The sequence below is a fragment of the Littorina saxatilis genome, linkage group LG16 (assembly GCF_037325665.1).
Source record: "Littorina saxatilis isolate snail1 linkage group LG16, US_GU_Lsax_2.0, whole genome shotgun sequence".
Lineage (NCBI taxonomy): Eukaryota > Metazoa > Mollusca > Gastropoda > Littorinimorpha > Littorinidae > Littorina > Littorina saxatilis.
In genome coordinates this window covers 53,793,868-53,821,438 of record NC_090260.1, presented here as the reverse complement: position 1 = coordinate 53,821,438, position 27,571 = coordinate 53,793,868, and the positions used below count along the sequence as shown (strand labels likewise).

Genomic DNA, 27,571 nt, shown 5'->3' with positions numbered 1-27,571 from the left:
GAGGTGCTAGAAGTTCATGTTTCAACCAGACAACTAGCACTTAATTCTATGGCAGAATTGAATGGAAACTGGGCAGATGAAATGATGAAACGGTTTGAGCAAGCTGCAGAGGATGCAAAGATGAAAGGATCCGGATGGTCAGAAGGTGAAATTCTAAAAATAGAATTGAAGCTAAGTAAATTTGCCCCCATCAGAGGTAGAAGTTACATACCTTTACCTCCTGCTCTTGTCAAAAAACGTGCTGTGCTGAACATAAAGAATGATGATGACAAATGTTTTATGTGGTGTGTTCTGGCAAGACTGTACAGTGTAAAGAAAAATGCAGAAAGAGTGTCTAACTATCATGCATACAGAAATAAACTAAACTTTACTGGTATTGAATTTCCTGTCAGCATTACAAGCATTGACAAATTTGAACAGCAAAACAAACCCATCACCGTAAATGTTTACACGTGGGATGAGGAAGATGAACTGAAACCAGTCAGAATATCAAAGAACTCACCAACGATTGGTGATTGTGATACTAACCATGTTGACATGTTACTAATGACTGATGGTGTAAAATATCATTACACTTTGATTCGTACAATGAGTAGACTGATGGCGAGCACAAGCAATCACAATAGTAAACAAGACTTTTGTAGGCGATGTCTCTTGCGTATTCCATCAATTCATGCAGCACTTATACACAAGCAACATTGTAAGAGCGTTGATGATGCGGTTGTGAAGTTAACAACACCACCGCCAGACAGCAAAGTGTATTTTAAGAATGTATGCAAACTACAGAAAAGTCCTTATGTTGTTTATGCTGACTTTGAATCTATCATTGTGCCATATGAAGGACCTTTACCAAAAGACCTACCTAAAACAGTAACTCTAAGTAATCATCAAGTCTGTTCATATGCATTTATTGTTGTTAGTTCAGATGGTAAACATTCTAAACCGCAATTGTACAGAGGACCTAATGCAGCAAAGAACTTCTTACAGCAAATGAACCAAGTGCGAAATGACTGCTCCAAACAACTGAATCTTTCAGACATTGTTATGAAACCTGAAGACCAAGAACAGTTTAACTCTACCACACAGTGTTGGATATGCGAACAAAGTCTAACACCAAACACAGACAATCCAATAGTAAGAGATCATGATCATGTAAGTGGGCAGTTCCGAGGAGCAGCACACAGCAAATGTAATCTACAATTAAAGTTTGATCCTAAGACTTGGAAGCTTCCAATCTTCTTCCATAACTTGCGCGGTTATGATTCACATCTGATCATGCAGGCAGTAACTGATGAATACAAAGCAAGATGCATTGCGCAGTCTTCAGAAAAGTACATGGCCTTTACTCTGAATAGTTTATACTTCTACGATTCTGCTCAACATCTGATGGGAACACTTGAGTCTTTATCTTCATCACTAACTGCTTTCCCAATCACATGTAAGTACTTTGACAGTGACTTAGTTAGAAAGGGAGTCTATCCATATGAATACATGGATTCGTGGGAGAGGTTTGATGAAGATGAGTTACCACCAAAGGATGCTTACTTCTCACGGCTGAAGGGTAAAGGTATAAGTGACGAAGACTATGAACACGCTAAGACTGCATGGAATAAATTAGGATGTAATACAATGGGTGATTATCATGATCAATATTTGTTGGCTGATGTTTGTTTACTTGCAGATATATTTGAGAATTACAGAAGAACATGTATGAAGCACTACAATCTAGATCCTTCACATTACATATCTGCACCAGGCATGAGCTGGGATGCATTTCTTAGATTTACAGGAGTAAAGATTGACTTGCTATCAGATCTACCTACACTTCAGATGATTGAAAATGGACTACGTGGAGGAATCAGTATGGCTTCACACAATTACTGCAAAGCCAACAACAAATACTTGGACGACTTTGATCCTATGAAACCTTCTAATTACATCATGTATCTAGATGCAAACAATTTGTATGGTTGGGCAATGTGTCAGACGCTTCCACTTCGGAACTTTAAGATCTATTCAGGACCATTTTCACAATGTGTTGTGCTGACAATATTAAAAGCAGGCCCAGACAGTCGAAAGGGATGGATACTAGAAGTTGACTTAGACTATCCACTATCACTTCATGATCTACATAATGATTATCCTTTAGCGGCTGAGAGGTTAAAAGTAAACCCAAGAGAACCTCCAAAGCTGGTGCCCAATCTGTTTCACAAAAAGAAGTATGTGTGTCACTACAGACTGTTACAGTTTTACATTAGACATGGATTAATTTTGAAGGCTGTTCATCGTATAATTTTATTTGATCAAGAACAGTTTATGAAACCTTACATCATGAAAAACACAGAACTGAGAACCAAAGCCGCTGATGCATCAGAGAAAGACTTTTTTAAACTGATGAACAACAGTTGCTTTGGTAAGACAATGGAAAACCCACACAAGAGAAAGGATGTTAGACTTGTTACAAGAGAAAATGAGGCCATCAAGCTGACATCCAAACCACAGTATCAAAACTTTAAATACTTTCATGAACAGCTGTATGGTATCTTAATGAAAAAACTTGTAGTCAAGCTTGACAAACCAGTATTCATAGGCTTTACTGTGCTAGAGTTGTCAAAACTGTTGATGCTTGAGTTTTTGTATGATTATTTGAAGCCAAGATATCCCAAATCGAGAGTACTTTACACAGACACAGATTCATTCTTACTTGACATTCCAGCGGATGACATTTACAAAGATCTAGAAGCTGAAAGTCCTGCAGTAAAAGGAAAAGATTCTTTTTATGACACTTGCGACTACCCTAAAGAATCACCATTGCACTCAAATGTTAACAAGAAGGTTATTGGAAAGATGAAAGATGAAATGAATGGGAAGATAATTAAGGAGTATGTTGGATTGCGTGCAAAGATGTACAGTGTTGCAAGTGAGAAAGGGGTGGTTAAAAAAGCAAAGGGTGTAAGCAAACAGGTTGTAAAGTCGAGCATATCGCATGATAACTACAAGGAAGCACTGTTTCAGAAGCGAGTGTTTCACCATGACAACCCTAAGATCAGTTCCACGCTTCATCAGATCAACACAACTATTGTAAACAAGAAATCTTTAGATGCTAATGACACAAAGCGCGTTTATTCATCACCAGAATATTCTTATGCAATTGGGCACTGGAGAACAAACGCAAATAGTCTGAGTGTGTAATAAGAATTTTTGTCAATCGGGAAAACCCGCTATGACAGCTTTGTTTTGACTGCAGCGGGGAAAAGGACGTTGCTTGCGTTGGGGAAGTGTTTGTGAAAGGGGAGTACTAGGCTTTGTTGAGTTTCAAAGCAGCCACCAAGTACACTTATCAAAAGCTTGAATAAAATAAACAAGTCAATTGAATAAGTTAACACTCGGCGGCCGCCCGAAGGCAGCCTAAAAAGTTTATTGTAGGGCGTTGAAGCAGGGTGAAGCAAAAACAATAACACAGCTGAAGCAGGGTGTTGAAGCAGGATGATTAAGAAGACAGCCAAAGCAGGGCAGGCGCAGCAAACCGTACATGCATGATCGTTACTATATTTAGAATCACGTCATTACTATTTTTGAAACCGTACATGCATGATCGTTACTATATTTAGAATCACGTCATTACTATTTTTGAAACCGTACATGCATGATCGTTACTATATTTAGAATCACGTCATTACTATTTTTGAAACCGTACATGCATGATCGTTACTATATTTAGAATCACGTCATTACTATTTTTGAAACCGTACATGCATGATCGTTACTATATTTAAACACTTGTCTAACAGTGCAGGTGCAGTGTGATACTTCTGTTGTTGCGCACAAACAAGCACTGTAAGTCTAAGACTGGGACTGTTGGAGCTCTGATGTGACAGGAATATGCGGCGTTTCTGACCAGTACTCTCTGTACTCTTCGATCTGGAGCATCTCTTCGATTTGTTTAAGTTTGCCCATAATAAAACTGATTGGCAAACCAACAGTGGTAAATCGCGGAAATGCATAAAGCGATCTAGCAACGGCGCGTAGTCTACGCGCATGAACATCGGAATAGCCAGTTTTTGCTTTCAACCAGTCAGCCCACGTTTCTTTCATTCTCCCTTCTTTTCTTTGCTTCTCCTGCCATTGTTTGCACATAATCAAAAACTGTCCAAACTGAATGTAAATTAAGATTTGTTGTGCGTCCTGTCTTTTGAGATTTCTCATCCCTTTTTGCAGTCTTTCCACAATATCTTTTTCATTTTCTGCTTGAGCAAAATAAGCATTTGTGAAAGCTTCTGTGGATATAGCATGGCTAACATCTGCTTGGTTTGAAACGAGATAGTGATGTAAATCACTTGGCGTTGTTGGTTCTACTCTCTTTTTCTTTCCGTCTTTTTCTTTGAACAAATCTTCTATCTTCCTTTTTGGTTTTTTGGGCAGTCTCATTAATCCTTCTGTTTTAGCCTTAACTGCTATTAAGGCCATCTGCTCAAAATATTTTCTATTCTCTTCTAGTACATGCTGTTCTTCTTCTGTCCAAAATTCTGATGGTGTTGGCGCTGGTAGTGGGACATTACAAGCTTGTTCCATGTCAGGTAGAATTAAAGTTGTTGACCGCCTAGAATAATCTAACAATTCTTGATGAACATTTTGCGATTCAAGAAGCTCTTTCTCTAATTCTGCGACATTCACCTTGTTAAATTAAGCACTTTTTTCACTGAAACACATACACTTCTCTCACAGAAAACACAACTGCACGGTGGGCGACTACGGAATGAAATGACAAAATCACTACGGCTATGTTACAATCAATACCAAGTGTTGGGCGGACGTGACGTAACTGTTGCTATCACATGATTTAATCTTGTCTTGCCATTGGAGGAATATAGAAGACAGGCTTGCTGTTTGTTTTTACCAGATCAATACGGTAGTTATGGCTTGCCGACGATTGGATCGAAACACACGCTGGCTGCAACTAGTTAATATTTCAATGGAAACTAAATTTAGCGTTGCACAGAGAGAAAGGGGGAATGTACGTTCTGGGTTACTGATTCCGACAGACCCGGCATTGGTTCAAAACAACCTTACTTTACTATATTTTTTTTTGGTATGGATTTATGCAGTATTTTTCTGATTTTGTCGCATGTTTCATTTTAGTAAAAGTTTAGTCCAGAAGCCTATTTTGCGTTAATATTTAGGGTCTGTCGGAATCGGTGAGCCAGAACGTACATTCCCCCTTTCTCTCCTCTCTCTCTTTCCCTTTCATATTCTTTGTCCATTCTATTCTCGTGTCCTGTCTCCATTATGCTTTTGCTTTTTGTCATATATATATACATGTATATGTATGTTTGCACATTTTGTTTGTTTCTCGTTTGTTTTGGTTTAAAAAGTACTTGTCGAAGTCTCGTCGCAAGTTATCGTAATCCATATGTTCAATTCTCCCGTTAGGGTCACCACCATAAGCTTGAGCTTGTTGATGATCCGTAACATGTATCATGTTCAAATACATATAAATTGTTGAATACAAACTTTCCCATGTTTAAACCAACTAAGATATACAAATAGACAATAAAAGACAATAAATAGACAATAAATAGACAATAAAAGGACAATCGTCAATCGCAATCATACAGTATTACAAACTACAACATTACCTATACGAATACATAATGCATAATAGAACATTGAAATTTACACGTGTGTGAGTAGTGTTCATGAGCGGGGATTGACACACCTGACGTGACCTCTCACTACTTTTTACCAAATTACCTATTTTATCAAAGTTGTATCGATTGGTTTTACTACCAGAAGTTGTCTGATGGAACTATCTACACAGTGGTATAATTTTCTACGCATTCTGTCCGTGGATCCCAGAGCTTTCTCCATCTTCGTCGTTTGGCGAGCCATCACCGTGCAGTGCTCAGTAGGCCTCTTCAGCGACTTGCTCAGCCAGTTGGCAAGCAGCGATGACAGTGCTTAGTAGGCCTCTTCAGCGACTTGCTCAGCCAGTTGGCAAGCAGCGATGACAGTGCTCAGTAGGCCTCTTCAGCGACTTGCTCAGCCAGTTGGCAAGCAGCGATGACAGTGCTATGTAGGCCTCTTCAGCGACTTGCTCAGCCAGTTGGCAAGCAGCGATGACAGTGCTCTGTAGGCCTCTTCAGCGACTTGCTCAGCCAGTTGGCAAGCAGCGATGACAGTGCTCTGTAGGCCTCTTCAGCGACTTGCTCAGCCAGTTGGCAAGCAGCGATGACAGTGCTCAGTAGGCCTCTTCAGCGACTTGCTCAGCCAGTTGGCAAGCAGCGATGACAGTGCGCTTGTTTACGCCGCTTACAGTGCACGCGTACCCGTAGCCGTAGGCCTACCTCGTGTGCCTATCGGTATTCGCTCTGATCGTCGCTGTTTCACCAGAGAGCACCTGTTGGACTTGAACCCGAGCAGTACTGCTGTGCCTCCCGTACTTGGATTACCTGATCGTCAGCCGGGGCCTTCGTCGTCACCACGATCTGCCTCCAGCTGTGTACCCAGTGACGCTTCGTCGCTGTGTCGTAGTCTTCACGACCTTGGCATTGACTGCCAACAGCTACCCTGCCTACGCATCCCTCCAAAGAAGGCACACAGGGGACATCGTCGTAGACCACGTCGGAGGCAGTGCTACGGACGCCAAAAGACTAAGTCTCGATCACACACCTTACTCCCCACTTCCACCATCACACCTCTCCGCATCGCACTTTTCAACGCTCAGTCTGTTTCTTCAACTCAGCAAGCATGTAAAAGAACAGAAATCGTCGAGTTTGTCACAGACAATGACCTAGACATTTTGATTTTGACCGAGACTTGGCTCATTGAGAACGATGACGACAGTGTTATTGTTGACTTGACACCAGCAAACTATTCCCTCCGATCGTTTCCCCGCAGTGTCACTCGCGGTGGTGGAATAGCAGTGATCTTCAAAAACTCTCTCTCTAGTCATGTGTCGTTTAATTCGGTACTGCCATTTACACATACATCCTTTGAGTGTGTACAAGTGACACTAGTCCTCCATCAGAAACCAGTTCAGTTGTTTTGCATCTATTGGCTTCCTCCAAACTCAAAAAACAAATTGACTGATGCCATGTTTTTCTCTGAATTTATGACCTTGTTGACCATTGTAACACTTTGTCTGGAACTCCTGTTTTGCTTGGTGATATCAATGTTCATTTTGATGACTGCAACCACCCTTCCACTGTCAAGATGTTAGATATTTTAGATGTTTTTCAATTCACACAGTCAGTCAGTCATCCAACGCACAAGAAGAATCACATACTGGATTGGGTTATGCATAGGCCTGATGATCATATTGTTCAATCTGTGTCTGTTACACACGCCTTAGCCTCATATCATTTTTGTGTTGTGTTTGATCTGATGACCCAGTGTCCTCCTCCTCCACCCATGTTTAAGTATGTCCGCTGTCTCCGTACGATGGATACAGACGCTTTTAGGGACGAGCTGCAGAACGCGCTGCCCCCCTCCCCCTCCGCTGACCAACTTGATGCCACACTTCGTGCTGCTCTTGACGTCCATGCCCCCGTTTCACGTCGCCGTGTCCGTCCGTCCAAGTCCGCACCGTGGTACTCCGATATCTGTGTCGAACTGCGTGATGCCAAATGTGACCGTAGGCGTGCTGAGCGCAGGTATCTCAAGACTGGTCTTACTGTCCATAAACAAATATTTCAAGGAGCAAAGGACATTGTAACTCATAATCATCATCATCATCATCATCATCATTATCATGGTCAACATCATTATCATCATCATCATCATCATTTGGCAGAACAAAATGTACAGAGGTTAGTGACAGCGTGGCATTCTTGCTTCGGGTGATTATATAAAATAGAAACAGCTTCAGAATGTGACTGTTCGTGACAACAGCTATTTGCGAAGCTGCGATTTGAAGTGTTTAATCGTGCTTGACCCCTTTATCTCACATGGTAGCGAATTGCACATTGTTGAGCCCGAAAACGCTAAACTGGTTTTGTATAAATCAATACGGGGTAGTGGGGAAATTCATTTGTTTGAGCCATATCTGTCTGTTGCTTTCTGAAATAATGATCGCATGTACTGTGGGGTCTCGTTTATTTGTACCTTAAACATTAAAATCGCCTTATTAAATAAGAGAGAGAGAGAGAGAGAGAGAGAGAGAGAGAGAGAGAGAGAGAGAGAGAGAGAGAGAGAGAGAGAGAGAGAGAGAGAAAGTCGGAAGTCGGACATTCTATTTGTTAGGCCTCTGGCCCATAACAAGACTGGTGACACATAATACAAGCGAACAATGTTTAAAATAAGCAGAAAAAGCAACATTATGGACCTGCATCTTGCAACTGTGCATTTTCCAGAGAATCAGTGCGAACTCGTAGTTGCTAATTGTCTTACCACTTGGCCATTTGTTGAGGATAGTAATTGGCACATTCTAAACATGGATGGGTTCCGATAATACTTTGAGGCTATTAATTCAACTCTCATCTCATTATATGCGGGACAAACAAGTAAAAAAAGTACTTCCGTCTCCAGTGTATCATTTGAGCACAAAGGCCAACATCTGTCTACGTTATTCACCTTGGGTTTATACTGTAAATAGTGGTTTTTTAAGGGTGACATACCAAATCTGAAACGTGCTAACATTCTCCTCAAATGAACATTTCTTATCTGATACAAATAACCACTCATAGAGTCATACACAAGGACTGCTTAAATAACGAATACACATTATAAAACACGTGTGATTCAAGGGAACTATGCCAATCCGGTTCCCCAGTAGCTCAGTTGGTAAAGCACTGGACTTGTGATCGGAAGGTCGCAGGTTCGAATTCGGGCCGGGACGGACACGGGTCAACTTTATGTGCAGACCCAGAGACGGAAGCCATGTCCCACCCCCGTGTCATCACAATGGCACGTAAAAGACCTTGGTCATTCTGCCATAAGTGCAGGTGGCTGAATACACCTAAACACGCAGACACCTGGGTAGCACGACTCCGTTGCTGCTAGCTTTCCACAGGGAGGAAGCGACCCGAATTTCCCAGCGATGGGACAATAAAGTAATGACAAAAAAAAATGAAAAAATCCTGTCTAAAGCAATCGACAAGTCTTTGGCGAAATTCTCTTACAAACGTGGAAATATCACCAACACCTTGTGCTTCCCACACTTCACCAAATCCATACTTGTACAAAACATTACGAACGTTACAAGCCCATGTCGTGTAATTTTGCCTTTGTATAGACAGTAACATATTATACACTTTCTTGGGGTACCTGTTGCCATCCATTCGAGTTAATCGAAGCCAAAACTTCATACACTTTATGTGCGTTACCACAAACAGAGGATAACGTCCTGTTTCACCGTAAACTATATGCCTTGGTGACTTCGAATGGACACCGACAAACCTTTAAATGGCAGACAGATGTACTCTTTCAACAATTTGCTGATCAGCAGAGAGTCCCCAGACCTCCGAACCGTACGTCAAGATCGGTTGTATTTGACTGTCAAACAGTTTAAAAAATGTATCAGGAGAATATTTCCCAATACTCCAAAGAAGTTTGAGGATAGCTGATACTCCCTTTCTCGCGCGATCAGCAAGGTCGTTTAGAGTGTGGGAAAAAGAGATTCTTGTGGACAAATAGACTCCTAAATATTTATACATGTTTACAACTTTCACTTCACTATCACCAAAGAACCATTTTTCTCGTAAAGCCAAATGGCCACCGTTTCTGAACACAACTATGTTCGATTTAGCCCGATTTACGACCAAATCAAGTTTCTTTGAGGTGGTCCATAAAACACTTAACTGGTTTTCAGGCCGATGACACTGTCAGAAATTAAAACCACATCATCCGCAAACAACAAAATTAATAGTTCTACCAACTCTGGTTACAATTGAATACCATGTCTTCCATTTGCAATGTCTTTAGTCAATTCGTTAATAAAAAATGAGAACAAAATCGGCGAGCAGTTTTCACCCTGTTTTAAGCCGACAGGACACATAAATTCATCTGAAAGTTCACCTCCTGCTCGAAAATAAGTTTTCACTGTCGTATACATACTTTTAAGGGCTAAAACAATCTTTCCACACATTCCATTCTGATCCAGTACTTTCCATAGTTTATCCCTGTGAACATCAATCAATCAATCAATGACGCTTATATCGCGCATATTCCGTGGGTACAGTTCTAGGCGCTCTGCAGTGATGCCGTGTGAGATGAAATTGTATACGGCCAGTAATTGCAGCCATTTCGGCGCATATTTACCTTTCACGGCCTATTATTCCAAGTCACACGGGTATAGGTAGACAATTATTAACTGTGCCTAAGCAAATTTGCCAGGAAAGACCCTTTTGTCAATCGTGGGATCTTTAACGTGCACACCCAATGTAGTGTACACGGGGGGGGGGGGGGGGGGGGAGTTCGTACACCGAAGAGAGTCTGCACACAAAGTTGACTCTGAAATAAATTTCCGCCGAACCTGGGATCGAACTCACGCTGACAGCGGCCAACTGAATACAAATCCAGCGCGCTACCAACTGAGCTATATCCCCGCCCGAAAATCTATAAAGGCTGCATACAGTTGTCTATGTCTCAACAACTGTTTCTGTACGATTCTAAACAGTGTAAATATGTGATCTACTGTAGAGTGATCTTGGCGAAAACCAGCTTGCTCCTCCCCAACAACTTCGTTCTCTTCTATCCAATCAGAAATACGTTTATTCAAAATAAAACTATATAATTTTCTGAATACAGTCAACAACAAAACACCTCTATAATTATTCGGTGAATCAATATCTCCTTTCTTATGAATTGTGTGCAAAATCGAGTGTGACCATTCATCGGGAAACAAATCGTTGTCAAATAAATGATAAAAAAAAATGGTCAAAAAAGGCAAAAGTATATCAATACCATTCTTATAAAAAATGTTAATCAACCCATCTGGGCCAGCTGCCTTTCCATTTTTTAGCGCCCGGGCTGCAGGCATTACCTCATAATGTGTGATCAATTGGTTTAAAGAGTCACAATTTCTTAGCTCTCCTTGCTCAAAACTTTGATCACCAGAGAGAGAGAAAGAGAGAGAGAGAGACAGAGAGAAAGAGAGAGAGAGAGAGAGAGAGAGAGAGAGAGAGACAGACAGACAGACAGACAGACAGACAGACAGACAGACAGACAGACAGACAGACGGGTAATGACAGACAGACGGGTAATGACAAATATACAAAGACAGATGGAACTAAACTGTACAGTATTTAACTAGGATAAACTCTAGGTCTTTTCTTACAATATGACACACACACACACACACACACACACACACACACACGCACACACACACACACACACACACGCACACACACACGCGCGCTCAACGTATCAGACAGACACAGACATACAGAGACAGACACGAAGAAAGAGACCCTCCAGAAACAAAAAGTGGTATTGACGAGAAGTGACAATGACACGCATGGATAACAGATTATGTAGAGCTATGAACACGAAGTGATAAAGAACGTAGTGCTACCGCATCGCACACAAATGACATGTTGTTATGAACGTAATAGCGGCACTTAGTGTAATTGAGACATAGAACAAATGACACGTAGTGAAAATGACACGCAGTGATAGTGGTACGAACCTATGTTTCCTTTCTTTAGGCATGGATCCAAGACCAGACGAACAGCTAGAGCACATTTACAAGGAGCCTGATGACCTCCCCACTTGCACACCAATGATTCGACTAGCCGCCATATTTAACACATCATCAAGCCTGGACTGGAAACATCCAGCTTGCCAACAGGGCAATGTGCTCTCCGCAGAGCGAATGACAACATGCAACCTGTGGCCATTTTCAGACGCGTCGCTTTTATTCTCAAGAAATGACGCTGTAGCACGCTAAAGATGACGCAAATGACGTAAATATAATTCTTTCGCGACATCATACTCTCTCTCTCTCTCTCTCTCTCTCTCTCTCTCTCTCTCTCTCTCTCTCTCTCTCTCTCTCTCTCTCTCTCTCTCTCTCTCTCTCTCTCTCTCTCTCCTCTCTCTCTCTCTCTCTCTCTCTCTCTCTCTCTCTCTCTCTCTCTCTCTCTGGTATTGGTTGTAGTGATCACTTTCCAATATGCCTCACATGGTCGAAAAAAGGGGTTAGAATCCCCAAACGAAAGCATAAATTCATAACGTATAGGCTATTTTCAAAACTTGATAAAGAATCATTTCTTTCTGATTTAAGTTGTACATATTTTTCAACAATTTATAATCATACTGACTCCGATGAAGCATTTGAATTATGGTACAACTTGTTTATAAAAGTATATGATAAACATGCACCATTCAGAACCTCTCGTGTGCAGCAACACCCAAAACCAAAATGGCTTACAGACGACATTCAATGTGCGATTAATCACCGCGATTTTCTTAAACGTAATGGCAGAGAAGAAGAGTACAGAAAGCAGAGAAACGAAGTAACGTCCATGAAACGTGCTGCTCGCAAAAAATATTACCGTGAGCTCGCTGCATCAAATACGAAACAAAACTCAAAAGCCATCTGGAAAGTGATCAACCAGTTGACACGTAAAGAAACCGTAAAATCTTCTGTCATTGATGTACCTGCGGATGATCTTAACATTCATTTCACTTCTATTGTTGAAAAAATAATCACAAATGATAGATCAAAACAGAATAATCTGGACAAGTTGAATGTGTTTAAAAAAATATTACACATAATTTAGACATCCCCCTGTTATCTGTGAGCGAAGTCTTCCATTATCTGATATGCTTAAAACAAACTGGTACTCATGGTCTAGATAATCTTGATGGGAAAATTTTGAAGTTGTCTGCCCCTTTTATTGCAGAATCTCTGACATACGTTTACAACTTGTGCCTGGACAAATCTGACTTTCCCGCCAAATTAAAGGAGGCAAAAGTAATCCCGCTATTCAAATCAGGTAATTCTTCTGACCCCGCCAATTACAGACCAATCTCGATTCTTCCTGTTTTATCTAAACCACTTGAAAAACACATATATACACACTTGGCCGCACATTTGAAGAAATACGACCTTATTCATTCAAATCAGTCAGGCTTCAGAGTAAATCATTCGTGCCACACAGCATTAATTAATAAACCTTCTTGAAAACTTGCTTAGCAACATTAATAATAATGAACTCTGTGGTGTCCTATTCGTCGATTTTTCAAAAGCATTCGACGTCATTAATCATGAGTTACTTTTAAGAAAATTAGCTGAGTATAGATTGTCACCCCAAACCCTATGCCTCCTCTCATCTTTCTTAGCCGGACGAGAGCAATCCGTCTGCGTGAATTCCACTATGTCAAGTAAAAGACCGGTGTTATATGGAGTCCCCCAGGGTTCTGTCCTTGGGCCACTTCTTTTCTCTCTGTATATTAACGATCTTCCTTTTAGTGTTAATGATGATTGTGAACTATTTGCTGATGATACGACCATACACACCTCTGATAAAAAATTAGACAAAGTTTATTTATCATTGCAGAACAGTGTAGATGATCTCATTAATTGGACGAAATATAACCACATGAGTCTTCACCCCCAAAAGACCAAATACATGTTAATTACAACAAGGCAAAAAAGACAAAACATCAAGAATAATCCTCATTCCTTATTAATTGGCAACGATGCAATAGCGGAAGTAGGAGATCACAAAGTTTTGGGAGTAAATATCGATAATAATTTATCTTGGACCCATCATGGTAGATCTTTGTGTAAAACCGTGTCGAGGAAAATATATTTGTTGAACAGAATAAAGCACTTTCTTGATCCACACTCAAGGTTATTATTTTATAATGCATACATACAAACCATCACGGATTATTGTTCGACCATCTGGGACTCTGCCAGTGCAAACATTTTAAAACCACTGTACAGTCTACACAAACGAGCACTAAAATCAGTTCTATTAAAACAATCCAGTCTTGTTTTCGACGATTATAAAAAACTTAAGATTTTGCCTTTAAAAGAAAGATTTAAATCAAATAAAGGCGTGCTACTTCACAAAATCCTTTTCGGCCATGCACCGAGTGCTTTCATTACAAAATTTAAAGCCAAACCAAGCCGAAAATTCAACGTCCCCATTCCGCGGATAGATCTCTTTAAATCAAGTTTAGCTTATTCTGGCAGCGTTTTGTGGAATTCTCTCCCGGAATCAGTTCGAGTCCCAACAAGTCTCAATACTTTCAAAAAACACCTCTCATTACATTTAATGTCAAATTACGAAAAGTCACAGTGATGGAAGACTTCGTTCTGATTATTTTCATATTGATCATATCTGTCCATAAAGCATCAGTGTTTCATAACGCAAGAATGTATGTATAGCCTACAACGTGTATATAGTCATGTGAATAGTTTCTCTGCCTTGCTTATCTTTTGTAATTGTTTTACGTATGTATTCATATATATGTATTCAAGATTAGAATAGTCCCTCTCTGGGCGAGGGCTGGTTGAAAAGAAGCTCGTTTATATTGCTTATGCCACAACCCTCGTAAAATAAAATTTGATTTGATTTGATTTGATTTGATCTCTCCCTCTCTCTCCTCTCTCTCTCTCTCTCTCCCCCTCTCTCTCTCTCCCTCTCTCTCTCTCTCTCTCTCTCTCTCTCTCTCTCCATTGAGGAATTAATCTACGCTAACAAGATGGCGCGAGCTTGCATTCAAAGTTAGCTTCAACGAAGGTTCGATGACGTCATCCGATAGTCACATCACAGAAGGATTAATTAGAAAAAAACAAAGTCAACACCAAGTTCCAAAGACTTTCGGGCCACGCCCTTCTTCAGTGAAATGAATGTAAGCAAACAATGACCAATGACGTAAAATTCTTGATTAAAAAAGAAAAAATCGTCATGTTAAACGTCACAGCCAAACGTCATAAGTTTCGTTCTCTCTCTCTCTCTCTCTCTCTCTCTCTCTCTCTCTCTCTCTCTCTCTCTCTCTCTCTCTCTCTCTCTCTCTCTCTCTCTCTCTCTCTCTCTCTCTCTCTCTCTCTCTCTCTCTCTCTCTCTCTCTCTCTCTCTCTCTCTCTCTCTCTCTCTCTCTCTCTCTCTCTCTCTCTCTATTTCGTTATCTCTCTCTATTTATCTCTCTCTATCCATCTCTCTCTATCTAACACACACACACACACACACACACACACACACACACACACACACACACACACACACACACACACACACTTGCAGGAAACAATATATACGTTGCAGTTTATTCCACTCGCCCTCGCCCTACGGGCTTGTGGAATAAACTTCCATCTCGATTGACCAAAAGCCATGTTTGGATCACAGATCCAATTAACATATATATCTCGACATTCACTGGTCTTAGGGTTTTTGTTTTCAAAGAAGAAAGAAACTTGCTTGAACACGGACCACTTCTCCGAGCAAAATCAACAAACCTAATCACTCGCATGAATTCCACCTCAAGGTCTCGGCCAACCAAGACTATGGCATACTCGTAGCAAAGCCGCCGAATGGTACCGTAAACCAAAAATAGTGACGTCAGAGAATAGAATGTCGTCTTTTGATTTGGAACGTGACGTGTTTGAGAACTTCTTCTGGACAACTCGGATGGTCTTCTGCGTAGTGGTTGGCACGAGATTCTTTTTCTTCTTCGAAAGTTCATCCTCCGATACTGTAGCAAAACGTTTAATCTTTTTTTCCCTTTCGAGTATGCGGACGACTGAACTTGACCGCTAAAAAGTAGTCCTTTCGGAATCATTACGCAGAGTCTGAACATGAGGTCTGAACATTGTTTTTAGGCAGGATCTAGGTGAAAGCGAGGCTGTTCTTATCTCTGTGTACAGTCGAGAGAGAGAGAAATACATGTCGAGACATACTGATACTCGCCCTACGGGCTTGTGGAATAAACCTCCATCTCGATTGACCAAAAGCCATGTTTGGATCACAGAGCCAATTAACGTATAATGATATGCACACAGGCTGAACGTAGCCCATTTTTAGCTCGACTTATTAGACAGAGAGTCTTGAAGAGAATGATAATAACAAAGTTGTTAACACAGTGCAGACCTCAATGATCGTGAGAACGCACAATTTATTGTTTTCTGATGGTTATAACCGGAAGTAGCTTTCGATAATGGGACAGACAACTTTAGTAAACCCTTCAAGGCTTACTTCCCTTCTTTGTTGCCATTAGTTTCATGGCTGACAAACAGATGTTACTTACGTTCACATGCAGCTATCGAAGCACGTTCAGCAAACCAAATTATAAGACATACACGTAAGATATCAGGTGCCCTTTTGTCATCTGCTCTTCATACTTCATTATTTTGCACGTAAAGCAAACCCTAAATATTACATAAACGAAAAGTAACAGCTGTTCCGAAGTTCGTCAGCGATGTTTTACATACACAGTGATGTTTTACACACACAGTGATGTTTTACACACAGTGATGTTTTACAGACATAGTGATGTTCTACACAAACAGTGATGTTTTACACACAGAGTGATGTTCTACACACACAGTGATGTTTTACACACATAGTGATGTTTTACAGACATAGTGATGTTCTACACACACAGTGATGTTTTACACACAGTGATGATTTACAGACATAGTGATGTTTTACACACACAGTGATGTTCTACACACACAGTGATGTTTTACACACAGTGATGTTTTACAGACATAGTGATGTTCTATACAAACAGTGATGTTTTACACACTGATGTTTTACACACACAGTGATGTTTTACACACACAGTGATGTTCTACAGACACAGTGATATTTTACACACAGTGATGTTTTACAGACATAGGGATGTTCTACACAAACAGTGATGTTTTACACACATAGTGATGTTCTACACAAACAGTGATGTTTTACAGACATAGTGATGTTTTACACACACAGTGATGTTTTACACACATAGTGATGTTTTACAGACATAGTGATGTTTTACACACACAGTGATGTTTTACACACATAGTGATGTTTTACAGACATAGTGATGTTTTACACACATAGTGATGTTTTACACACATAGTGGTGTTTTACACACACATTGATGTTTTACACACACAGCGATGTTTTACACACATAGTGGTGTTTTACAGACATAGTGATGTTTTACACACACAGTGATGTTTTACAGACACAGTGATGTTTTACACACACAGTGATGTTTTACAGTCACAGTGATGTTTTACAGTCACAGTGATGTTTTACACACACAGTGATGTTTTACACACACAGTGATGTTTTACAGACACAGTGATGTTTTACACACACAGTGATGTTTTACAGACACAGTGATGTTTTACAGACATAGTGATGTTTTACACACACAGTGATGTTTTACAGACATAGTGATGTTCTACACACACAGTGATGTTTTACAGACACAGTGATGTTTTACACACGTAGTGATGTTTTACAGACATAGTGATGTTTTACAGACATAGTGATGTTTTACACACATAGTGATGTTTTACACACACAGTGATGTTTTACAGACATAGTGATGTTTTACAGACACAGTGATGTTTTACAGACATAGTGATGTTTTACACACATAGTGATGTTTTACAGACATAGTGATGTTCTACACACACAGTGATGTTTTACATACATAGTGATGTTTTACACACACAGTAATGTTTTACACACACAGTGATGTTTTACACACATAGTGATGTTCTACACACACAGTGATGTTTTACACACACAGTGATGTTTTACACACACAGTGATGTTTTACATACATAGTGATGTTTTACACACACAGTGATGTTTTACAGACATAGTGATGTTTTACACACACAGTGATGTTTTACACACACAGTGATGTTTTACAAACACAGTGATGTTTTACACACACAGTGATGTTTTACACACATAGTGATGTTTTACACACACAGTGATGTTTTACACACATAGTGGTGTTTTACACACACATTGATGTTTTACACACACAGTGATGTTTTACAGACACAGGGATGTTTTACACACATATTGATGTTTTACAGACACAGTGATGTTTTACACACACAGTGATGTTTTACACACACACACACACACACACACACACACACACACACACACACACACACACACACACACACAGTGATGTTTTAAACACACAGTGATGTTTTACAGACAGAGTGATGTTTTACACACACAGTGATGCATGTTTGACACATAGTCATTATTGATAGTGCTGTTTGACACATAGTCATTATTGATAGTGCTGTTTGACCCATAGTCATTATTGATAGTGCTGTTTGACACATAGTCATTATTGATAGTGCATGTTTGACACATAGTCATTATTGATAGTGCTGTTTGAGTTAAACAGGACAAGGTTTTCTCCCAGGTTGAGTCGCATGATATTGACCCATAAGGTCGATTGACAGAAAGAAGTCTCACAATAGTGATGTCTCGGTTCATTCGGCGACACGAGAAAATCAATGAGCCGTGAAAACCGCCGTGTGTTAAGCGAATATCGCCAGCATTTAGCTCTAATCCCTCACTCGCTAAATGGGTCCACTCGCTCAATGGGTCCACTCACTCAATGGGTCCACTCGCTCAATGGGTCCACTCGCTTAATGGGTCCACTCACTCAATGGGTCCACTCGCTCAATGGGTCCACTCACTCGCAATCCCATAATCCTATTTGCTTTTTCCATGCGGCCCGCGGTCAAAGTGTCACGTGTTCTCTGCTGTCAATTCCACGCCGTTATTTCAACTGGCGTATTCAGCCACTCTGTACAGCAAACATATTTTGTTCCACAGGCTAACCTCTAGCTAAACAAGTTAAGGCAGGTCAAATGGAGACAGGGATATTACTCTTCATACACAAAGGGAAGCCACTGAGTTGTGTCGCCATTTTTTCCTGGCAGGCTGGGAATTCTAACACATCGAACAGGGAACGCAGAAGAAGAAGAAGAAGAAGAAGAACACGTCGAACATTCGAATGACGTAAATTGAACAAACGTCACATTTTTCAGGCAGCGTAAGTGAATGACGTCAGAAAATGACGACACCGCCAGAAATAAAAACAATGCGACACGCCTCCCAACCACGAGGTCAAAAACACGTGGGCATCTAATGAAATCGGTACAAAGCCGTTCTCTTTGCCAGTGACATCGTAATAATCACCAAAGCTAACATTGAAGCTCCGGTTGCAGGTAAGAGAGTGTCTCCCAACCCGTGATGCTCACAGCGTGATTGCATCAGAATACCACATGTTAAAACCGGTGTTTGAACTAGAATAACAGCCAGTAGTATTAAGAACAAGTGTCTTGTGTATGCAGCCCTCTTTCTACTGTACGCTGGCAGCAGATAATACAATAATTGAAGTCTTTCGAGGCATAAGGGGCCCATAAGGCGAAAAATTGCTTTAATTCCACCCTCAAAAAGTCCCAGCCTTCAAACCGTAACAAATAACAGTACGCACTATTAAGCAAAATTATAAACCAAGCCTTGATTATTAATTTTTATTATTACACTTGTATCAAACAAGTGACCTCCACCTTTTGATTGGCGTTTTTATTACATTTGAATCGGACTTGTGGCCTTTCAAAGTTGCGGTGACCTTTGACTTTCAACAGAGGTCATATGTAACAGTGGTTTTTAAAAACATAATTTAGTTGGCTCATATATCTGAGACAAATGATCGGACTACAGCCCTTTACATTATCGTGACACATATTTTTCTGAGGCACACTGGACAGTAATAGTGCAAAGGGTGGGGTTAATCAAGGGAGTGAACCCCCCCTAAAAACACTACCAACCTGTCGGTTTTTTTGTTTTTTTTAATGCCGTTTTGATCGCTCTTGCGTTTACAACCCATCTCATCAAATCGTAATTTATTTCCAGGCTACCAGCAATAAAATACCTCAACATGAGGAACAAATTTAAAATAAACTCTGGCAAAAGACGTGACGTCACAAAGTTTGAGTATGCGCAACATTTTCGTTTACCAGTGCACTTCGTTACCTGCCCATTGCTGCTTTGGGTGATATTTTTTAAATGACTATTCCTATGCAGATGTTTGTGTAATTGGCCGTTTTCAAAACATACCCATTTTTCGATTTTTCGGTCCAAAATTCAAAACGGGGCACTGTCTTCCGAGACTCATAGCTCCGAAACGAACCCACTACCCTATATTTTTTTTATGCTGAATGCATAGCAGACAGATCGAACTTAAAAAATAACCAACTTTTGGGAGAAACCAAATTATATTTAACGGGTCCAGTGAACTACCTTAAAGTGATACAAATGTTGACTTTGTGGATACAACATTTATGAAAACTGGAAAGTGTGTTTCTCTTTAACTCCTAACGCTTAGCCTGAACAAAGACCTATATTAGATAGGTCCCTGGCCTGAACATAGACCTATATTAGATAGGTCCCTGGCCTGAACATAGACCTATATTAGATAGGTCCCTGGCCTGAACAAAGACCTATATTAGATAGGTCCCTGGCCTGAACATAGACCTATATTAGATAGGTCCCTGGCCTGAACAAAGACCTATATTAGATAGGTCCCTGGCCTGAACATAGACCTATATTAGATAGGTCCCTGGCCTGAACAAAGACCTATATTAGATAGGTCCCTGGCCTGAACAAAGATCTATATTAGATAGGTCCCTGGCCTGAACATAGACCTATATTAGATAGGTCCCTGGCCTGAACAAAGACCTATATTAGATAGGTCCCTGGCCTGAACATAGACCTATATTAGATAGGTCCCTGGCCTGAACATAGACCTATATTAGATAGGTCCCTGGCCTGAACATAGACCTATATTAGATAGGTCCCTGGCCTGAACATAGACCTAATACAGGTCCCTGGCCTGTAGAACCAAAGATATATCAGCAGGTCTCAAACATTCCTGCAAAAGCTCAAATCATTCATGCACACCCCCACACCCACACACACACACACACACACGCAGACACACACATGCACAAAAACACACACAAACAGACATGCACATACATATTCTCTCTCACACACACACACTCACACACACACACACACACACACACACACACACACACACACACACACACACACACACACATGTGCGTCCTAGATCGTAATAAAGGTTGTCATGACGATAACAAACAATTACCAACCTTGTCTGTGATCCCCTTCCCTGCCAGGTGTAAATATCTTGTCAGGTGTGAATATCTCGCTAACTGCCAGGTATGTAAATGTCCCCTCTCTGCCACTATTTTCGCTGGGTGAGACAGCAAGATATTCAATACTGTCTCAGTAGTCCAGGAAAGCGAACTGTCTGACAGCAAGGAATCCGGCACTGTCCCCGAAATCCAATATGGAGAGTGCTATAGTACAGCGCTAGCGTATGTCCAGGACAGCAAGGAATCCAGCACTGTCCACCAAATCCAATATAGAGAGTGCTATAGAACAGCGCTAGAGTATGTCCAGGACAGCAAGGAATCCAGCACTGTCCCCCGAATCCAATATAGAGAGTGCTGTAGTACAGCGCTAGCGTCTGTCGATATGAAAGGGGAGGGAGGGGGAAGCGGGGTGATTATGATAATAGCACGCGCTGTCACACCACGGCGCCTCGTGCGTTGCTATGGACCACGCCGTCAACACGGCAGCAAAGACGACATGGGACAACCGTTTTAATCGAATCGCTCGGCGCTCTCTTTATTTCCCCTCCGCCATTTTCTCCTCTGCTGTTTTCTCCCGTGGTATTTCGCAACGAACCGTGACTGGCTGTCTCTTGGCTGGCTGCCCGGTGACCCACTTAAAGCACACTCCAGTATCTACACTGCACTGAAAGCACACTCCAGTATCTACACTGCACTTAAAGCTCACTCCACTATCTACACTGCACTTAAAGCACACTCCAGTATCTACACTGCATACAAAGCACACTCCACTATCTACACTGCACTTAAAGCACACTCCAGTATCTACACTGCATACAAAAGCACACTCCACTATCTACACTGCACTTAAAGCACACTCCATCCACTATCTACACTGCACTTAAAGCTCACTCCACTATCTACACTGCACTTAAAGCACACTCCAGTATCTACACTGCATACAAAAACACACTTCACTATCTACACTGCATTTAAAGCACACTCCATCCACTATCTACACTGCACTTAAAGCACACTCCAGTATCTACACTGCACTTTAAGCACACTCCAGTATCTACACTGCATTTAAAGCACACTCCATCCACTATCTACACTGCACTTAAAGCACACTCCAGTATCTACACTGCATACAAAGCACACTCCACTATCTACACTGCACTTAAAGCACACTCCAGTATCTACACCGCACTTAAATCTCACTCCACTATCTACACTGTACGTAAAGGACACTCCAGTATCTACACCGCACTTAAAGCACATTCCATCCACTATCTACACTGCACTTAAAGCTTACTCCACTATCTACACTGCACTTAAAGCACACTCCACTATCTACACTGCACTTAAAGCTCACTCCACTATCTACACTGTACGTAAAGGACACTCCAGTATCTACACCGCACTTAAAGCACATTCCATCCACTATCTACACTGCACTTAAAGCTTACTCCACTATCTACACTGCATTTAAAGCACACTACACTATCTACATTGCACTTAAAGCACACTCCAGTATCTACACCGCACTTAAAGCACACTCCACTATCTACACTCCACTTAAAGCTCACTCCACTATCTACATTGCACTTAAAGCTCACTCCACTATCTACACTGCACGTAAAGGACACTCCAGTATCTACACCGCACTTAAAGCACACTCCACTATCTACACTGCACTTAAAGCACACTCCAGTATCTACACTGCATTTAAAGCACACTCTAATATCTACACTGCACTTAAAGGACACTCCAGTATGACTGCACTTAAAGCACACTCCAGTATCTACACTGCACTTTAAGGACACTCCAGTACATTATCTACACTGCACTTAATGCACACTCCACTATCTACACTGCACTTTAAGCACACTCCACTATCTACATTGCACTTAAAGCTCACTCCACTATCTACATTGCACTTAAAGCTCACTCCACTATCTACACTGCATTTAAAGGACACTCCACTATCTACACTGCACTTAAAGCACACTCCAGTATCTACACTGCATACAAAAGCACACTCCAGTATCTACACTGCACTTAAAGCACACTCCAGTATCTACACTGCACTTAAAGCACACTCCAGTATCTACACTGCACTTAAAGGACACTCCAGTATCTACACTGCACTTTAAGCACACTCCACTATCTACACTGCATTTAAAGGACACTCCACTATCGGTAATCTTGAACTTTAGCGTGTTAAATTCATAGCTCATAATAGCCAACTTGCACACTACCCCGCTTGACTAGCTCTTCTGTGCGAAAGAGAAGGAAGATTCACTTCCGTGCGGTCTTTTTATTTGCCCTCAAGAGTTATCGTTCCCTCTGTACATACGCTTGGTACAGTCACTGATCTAAGGGAAATGGCGACCGCGAGTGGGAATGTTCGTGCGATTGCAAGTACCAAGGTTGCAAAATTACATTAAAGAAAGAAAAATACAATATTCAGGATACAAGAAACCGAAGCTGATAAAGTTATTGAACAGACAACGAAGTATCGGGATGGCACGTAATTTTGACGTCAATAATTCAGCCATCGCTTCACAAGCGCTAGTGTTCTCTGGCGTGTGTAAAAAAAAAAAAATCGATCGCCTTTCCTTTGTGTACGGGCCATGCTTGGGTACTTTGAACAACTTTAGGATTATTCTTGTGGCTATCATTGCTGCAGCCAACTGCTGCACAGTGCAAATGCACCCTTTTCAAGGCGAAGTGTCTGAACTGAAACGCTATCTCTCACAGAGCTATCAAAACATGCCCGCATTTTTTGGCAGATCTCGCAAGGCCACGCAAGGTATCGCAGATTTTTCGCGTGGCTTCCCGGCGCTGGCCGATAGGGCAAGTCGCCTATTCAGAGGCATTTAAGTCTCCAAATTTGTAGAACCTGCACTTGTAATCATAACAAGTCATTTTAGATCCATTTGAAGTTATGGAATGAACTTCGATGAACTGTACGAATGCATTTCGTTTACATGGGTCAAAGAAGGAATTATCCGTATGAGCGAACAAGGGAGACAACTCTTTCCTGTCAATGATGTCCCATGGTTGACAACGTACGCCATTTTCGGTGCATTTTCGTCGATCGAACAACCAAATTAATTATTTATGCTTAAGTTTGGAGCTCAATCCGTCAATTAATTTCACGACAAATGTTCTTTGCCTTGCTTACATGGACTTGTATCAGTTTTCTGCAATAGCGCTTTCCTTAACGTTGTTTTGGGTATCTTAGAAAAGAATAATCGACCCCGAAAACTTTCGAACTGAAGCTGTTCGTAGCAGACGGACTTTTGATCGGCTGTGGTCTCACACTTTCACAAATATCTTTCAATATCATTCCTTGTTCGACAAGTTGCAGGCATGGGAATTGTCCGCCAAACGGCGGACTTCCGCCGACATTTTTGTTTGTTCCGCCGTAAAAGCAAAAGTGTCCGCCAAAAAAATAAAGGGCGAAAACTGTCCGTACTTTGTTAACACACTGCTACCGCCCGCCTCAGTTATTTAAACTTTGAGTGAAACAGCTCGCTGTTGATTCGCGGGCACGCTATAGGATTCGCGGGCACGCGACAGCATTGAACGCAGTGTACCAGTGAAAATGTCGATCGAGCGTGTTGTAAAACGTGGTCAAAATTTCGATGACACTGGACGCGCGAACAAATGGAAATGGGAGTGAGTGTCGGCTGTTGTGGAAGTGAATAGAGACAAACAGCGCGTCGGCACCCGTTTTAGAAAAATTGATGTCCGTGGTTCAGCATGGTGCATCGTCTGCAACACCTACGTTTCGTATGCCAGTCGGGGACTTCAAGCACTAACTGACCATCTCCGCAGGAAGAAGCACATTGAAACGTGATCTTCTCTGAAGGACAATCAACTTTTGCCAGGTGGGCTTTTTTCTGCTCAAGTAAGGCACAGTGCTCCTGAATTGTTTGATTTTCCTTCGATTTTATACGGCAGAAGAAGAACAGATTTTGGCTCAAGTCAAGCGAAGAACACCGCTCTAGATCTGAACTTTGCGCATCTGTTTCAGTTTTTCTCCATTCGAATGTCACTGTGCTGATCGTATTCTTCGATTGCCTACTTAAGTTACTTTTGTAAGAGATCATGGGAAAGTAACTTAAGTAGGCAATTCTTATTGGCGATAGCCTGTGTAACTTTTATGTTTGAAAATAAACCAGATTGCACAGATTGTTACATTTTCCTGTTTGTCTGATCAATTTGTTTAACAAATTTCAACCATATAAATTAAGTAGATGTGCAACGCCAAGGCACTGCATACCCCAGCGAAAGACAAACCTCTCTCTCTCTCTCTCTCTCTCTCTCTCTCTCTCTCTCTCTCTCTCTCTCTCTCTCTCTCTCTCTCTCTCTCTCTCTCTCTCTCTCTCTCTCTCTCTCTCTCTCTCAAACACACACGAACACACACACACACACACACACACACACACACACACACACACACACACACATACCCCAAGTTACACACGTACACACATACACACTCACTCACACGCACTCACTCACTCTCTCACACACACTTCATACACACAAAACACACCCCCATACGCACATATAAACAACCACACATACACACATATACACTTACGCACACGTACAAACACACACCCACCCACCCACTCTCTCTCTCTCACTCTCTTTCTCTCTCTCTTTTTCTCTCTTATACAAACAGACACACACCCACACACACGCACACACACACACACACACACACACATGTACATACGCAGGCATGTACGCACTCACACACCCGCAGACACACACACCCGCAGACACACACACACACACTCACACATTGACTCACACAAATCTCATACACACAAAACACACACTCATACGCACATACACGGTTTGGCTAGTAGTAAGGCGTCCGCCCCGTGATCGGGAGGTCGTGGGTTAGAACCCAGGACGGATCATACCTAAGACTTTAAAATTGGCAATCTAGTGGCTGCTCCGCCTGGCGTCTGGCATTATGGGGTTAGTGCATGCTAGGACTGGTTGGTCCGGTGTCAGAATAATGTGACTGGGTGAGACATGAAGCCTGTGCTGTGACTTCTGGCTTGTGTGTGGCGCACTTTATATCTCAAAGCAGCACCGCCCTGATAATTATGGCCCTTCGTGGTCGGCTGGGCGTTAAGCAAACAAACAAATACGCACATAGACGGACACACACCCCTTTACAAACAAACACATATACACACTCATACATACACAAACATACACACAAACTCATGCACACACACATTCACACACACACTCTTTCTCCCTCTCTCTCAGTCTTTCTTACACACACACACACACACACACACACACCCCCCAAGTCACACACGCACACATACACACACTCACTCACACGCACTCACTCATTCTCTCACAAAAACTTCATACACACAAAACACACACCCATACGCACATATGGACAGACGGACATACACACCTTTACAAACAAACACACATACACGCACACACATACACTTATGCACACACACACACACCACACTCACACACACACACGAGTACAGACTCATGCACGCGTGCGCGCGCACACACACACACAATCACAATCACACACACAATCACACACACACACAATCACACACACGAGTACAGACTCATACACGCGTGCGCACACACACGAGTACAGACTCATGCACGCGTGCGCACACACACACACACACACACACACACCCGTGTGTACACGCAAGCACAAGACCAAGTGCGCACGAAAAAGATCCTGTAATCCATGTCAGAGTTCGGTGGGTTATAGAAACACGAAAATACCCAGCATGCTTCCTCCGAAAACGGCGTATGGCTGCCTAAATGGCGGGGTAAAAAACGGTCATACACGTAAAATTCCACTCGTGCAAAAAAACACGAGTGTACGTGGGAGTTTCAGCCCACGAACGCAGAAGAAGCAGAAGAAGAAAAGGTATTGCATTTCAGCTTGGAGGCTTGGGAACTAATTAATGACTTCGGTCATTAAAAATCTGAAAATTGTAATTAAAATTATTTTTTTTATAAAACGATACAAACTTACGTTCATTTTATTTTTGATCATGTTCTGATTCCAAAAACATATAAATATGTTATATTCGGATTAAAAACAAGCTCTGAAAATAAAAAATATAAAAATTATGATTAAAATTAAATTTCCGAAATGTTGACCCCCCTGCCTCGCCCGTTGGTCATGTTGACCCCCCTGCCTCGCCTGTTGGTCATGTTGACCCCCTTGCCTCGCCTGTTGGTCATGTTGACCCCCTTGCCTCGCCTGTTGGTCATGTTGACCCCCTTGCCTCGTCTGTTGGTCATGTTGACCCCCCATCCTCACCTGTTGGCCATGTTGACCCTCCTGCCTCACCTGTTGGCCATGTTGACCCCCCCTGCCTCGCCTGTTGACCCCCTGCCTCGCCTGTCGGTCATGTTGACCCCCCATCC

At 41.6% G+C, this 27,571-nt stretch overlaps 1 protein-coding gene across 1 annotated transcript in view; it reads right to left on the bottom strand.

Moving 5' to 3' along the window:
- Positions 1-21,275, bottom strand: part of LOC138951250 (calpain-5-like) — a 132,648-nt gene extending 111,373 nt beyond the window's left edge. Inside the window, exon 1 of the mRNA XM_070322898.1 lies at positions 21,122-21,275. The gene's annotated coding sequence lies outside the window, so the exon portion shown is untranslated. The remainder of the gene's footprint in view (positions 1-21,121) is intronic.
- Between the last annotated feature and the right edge of the window lie 6,296 nt (positions 21,276-27,571).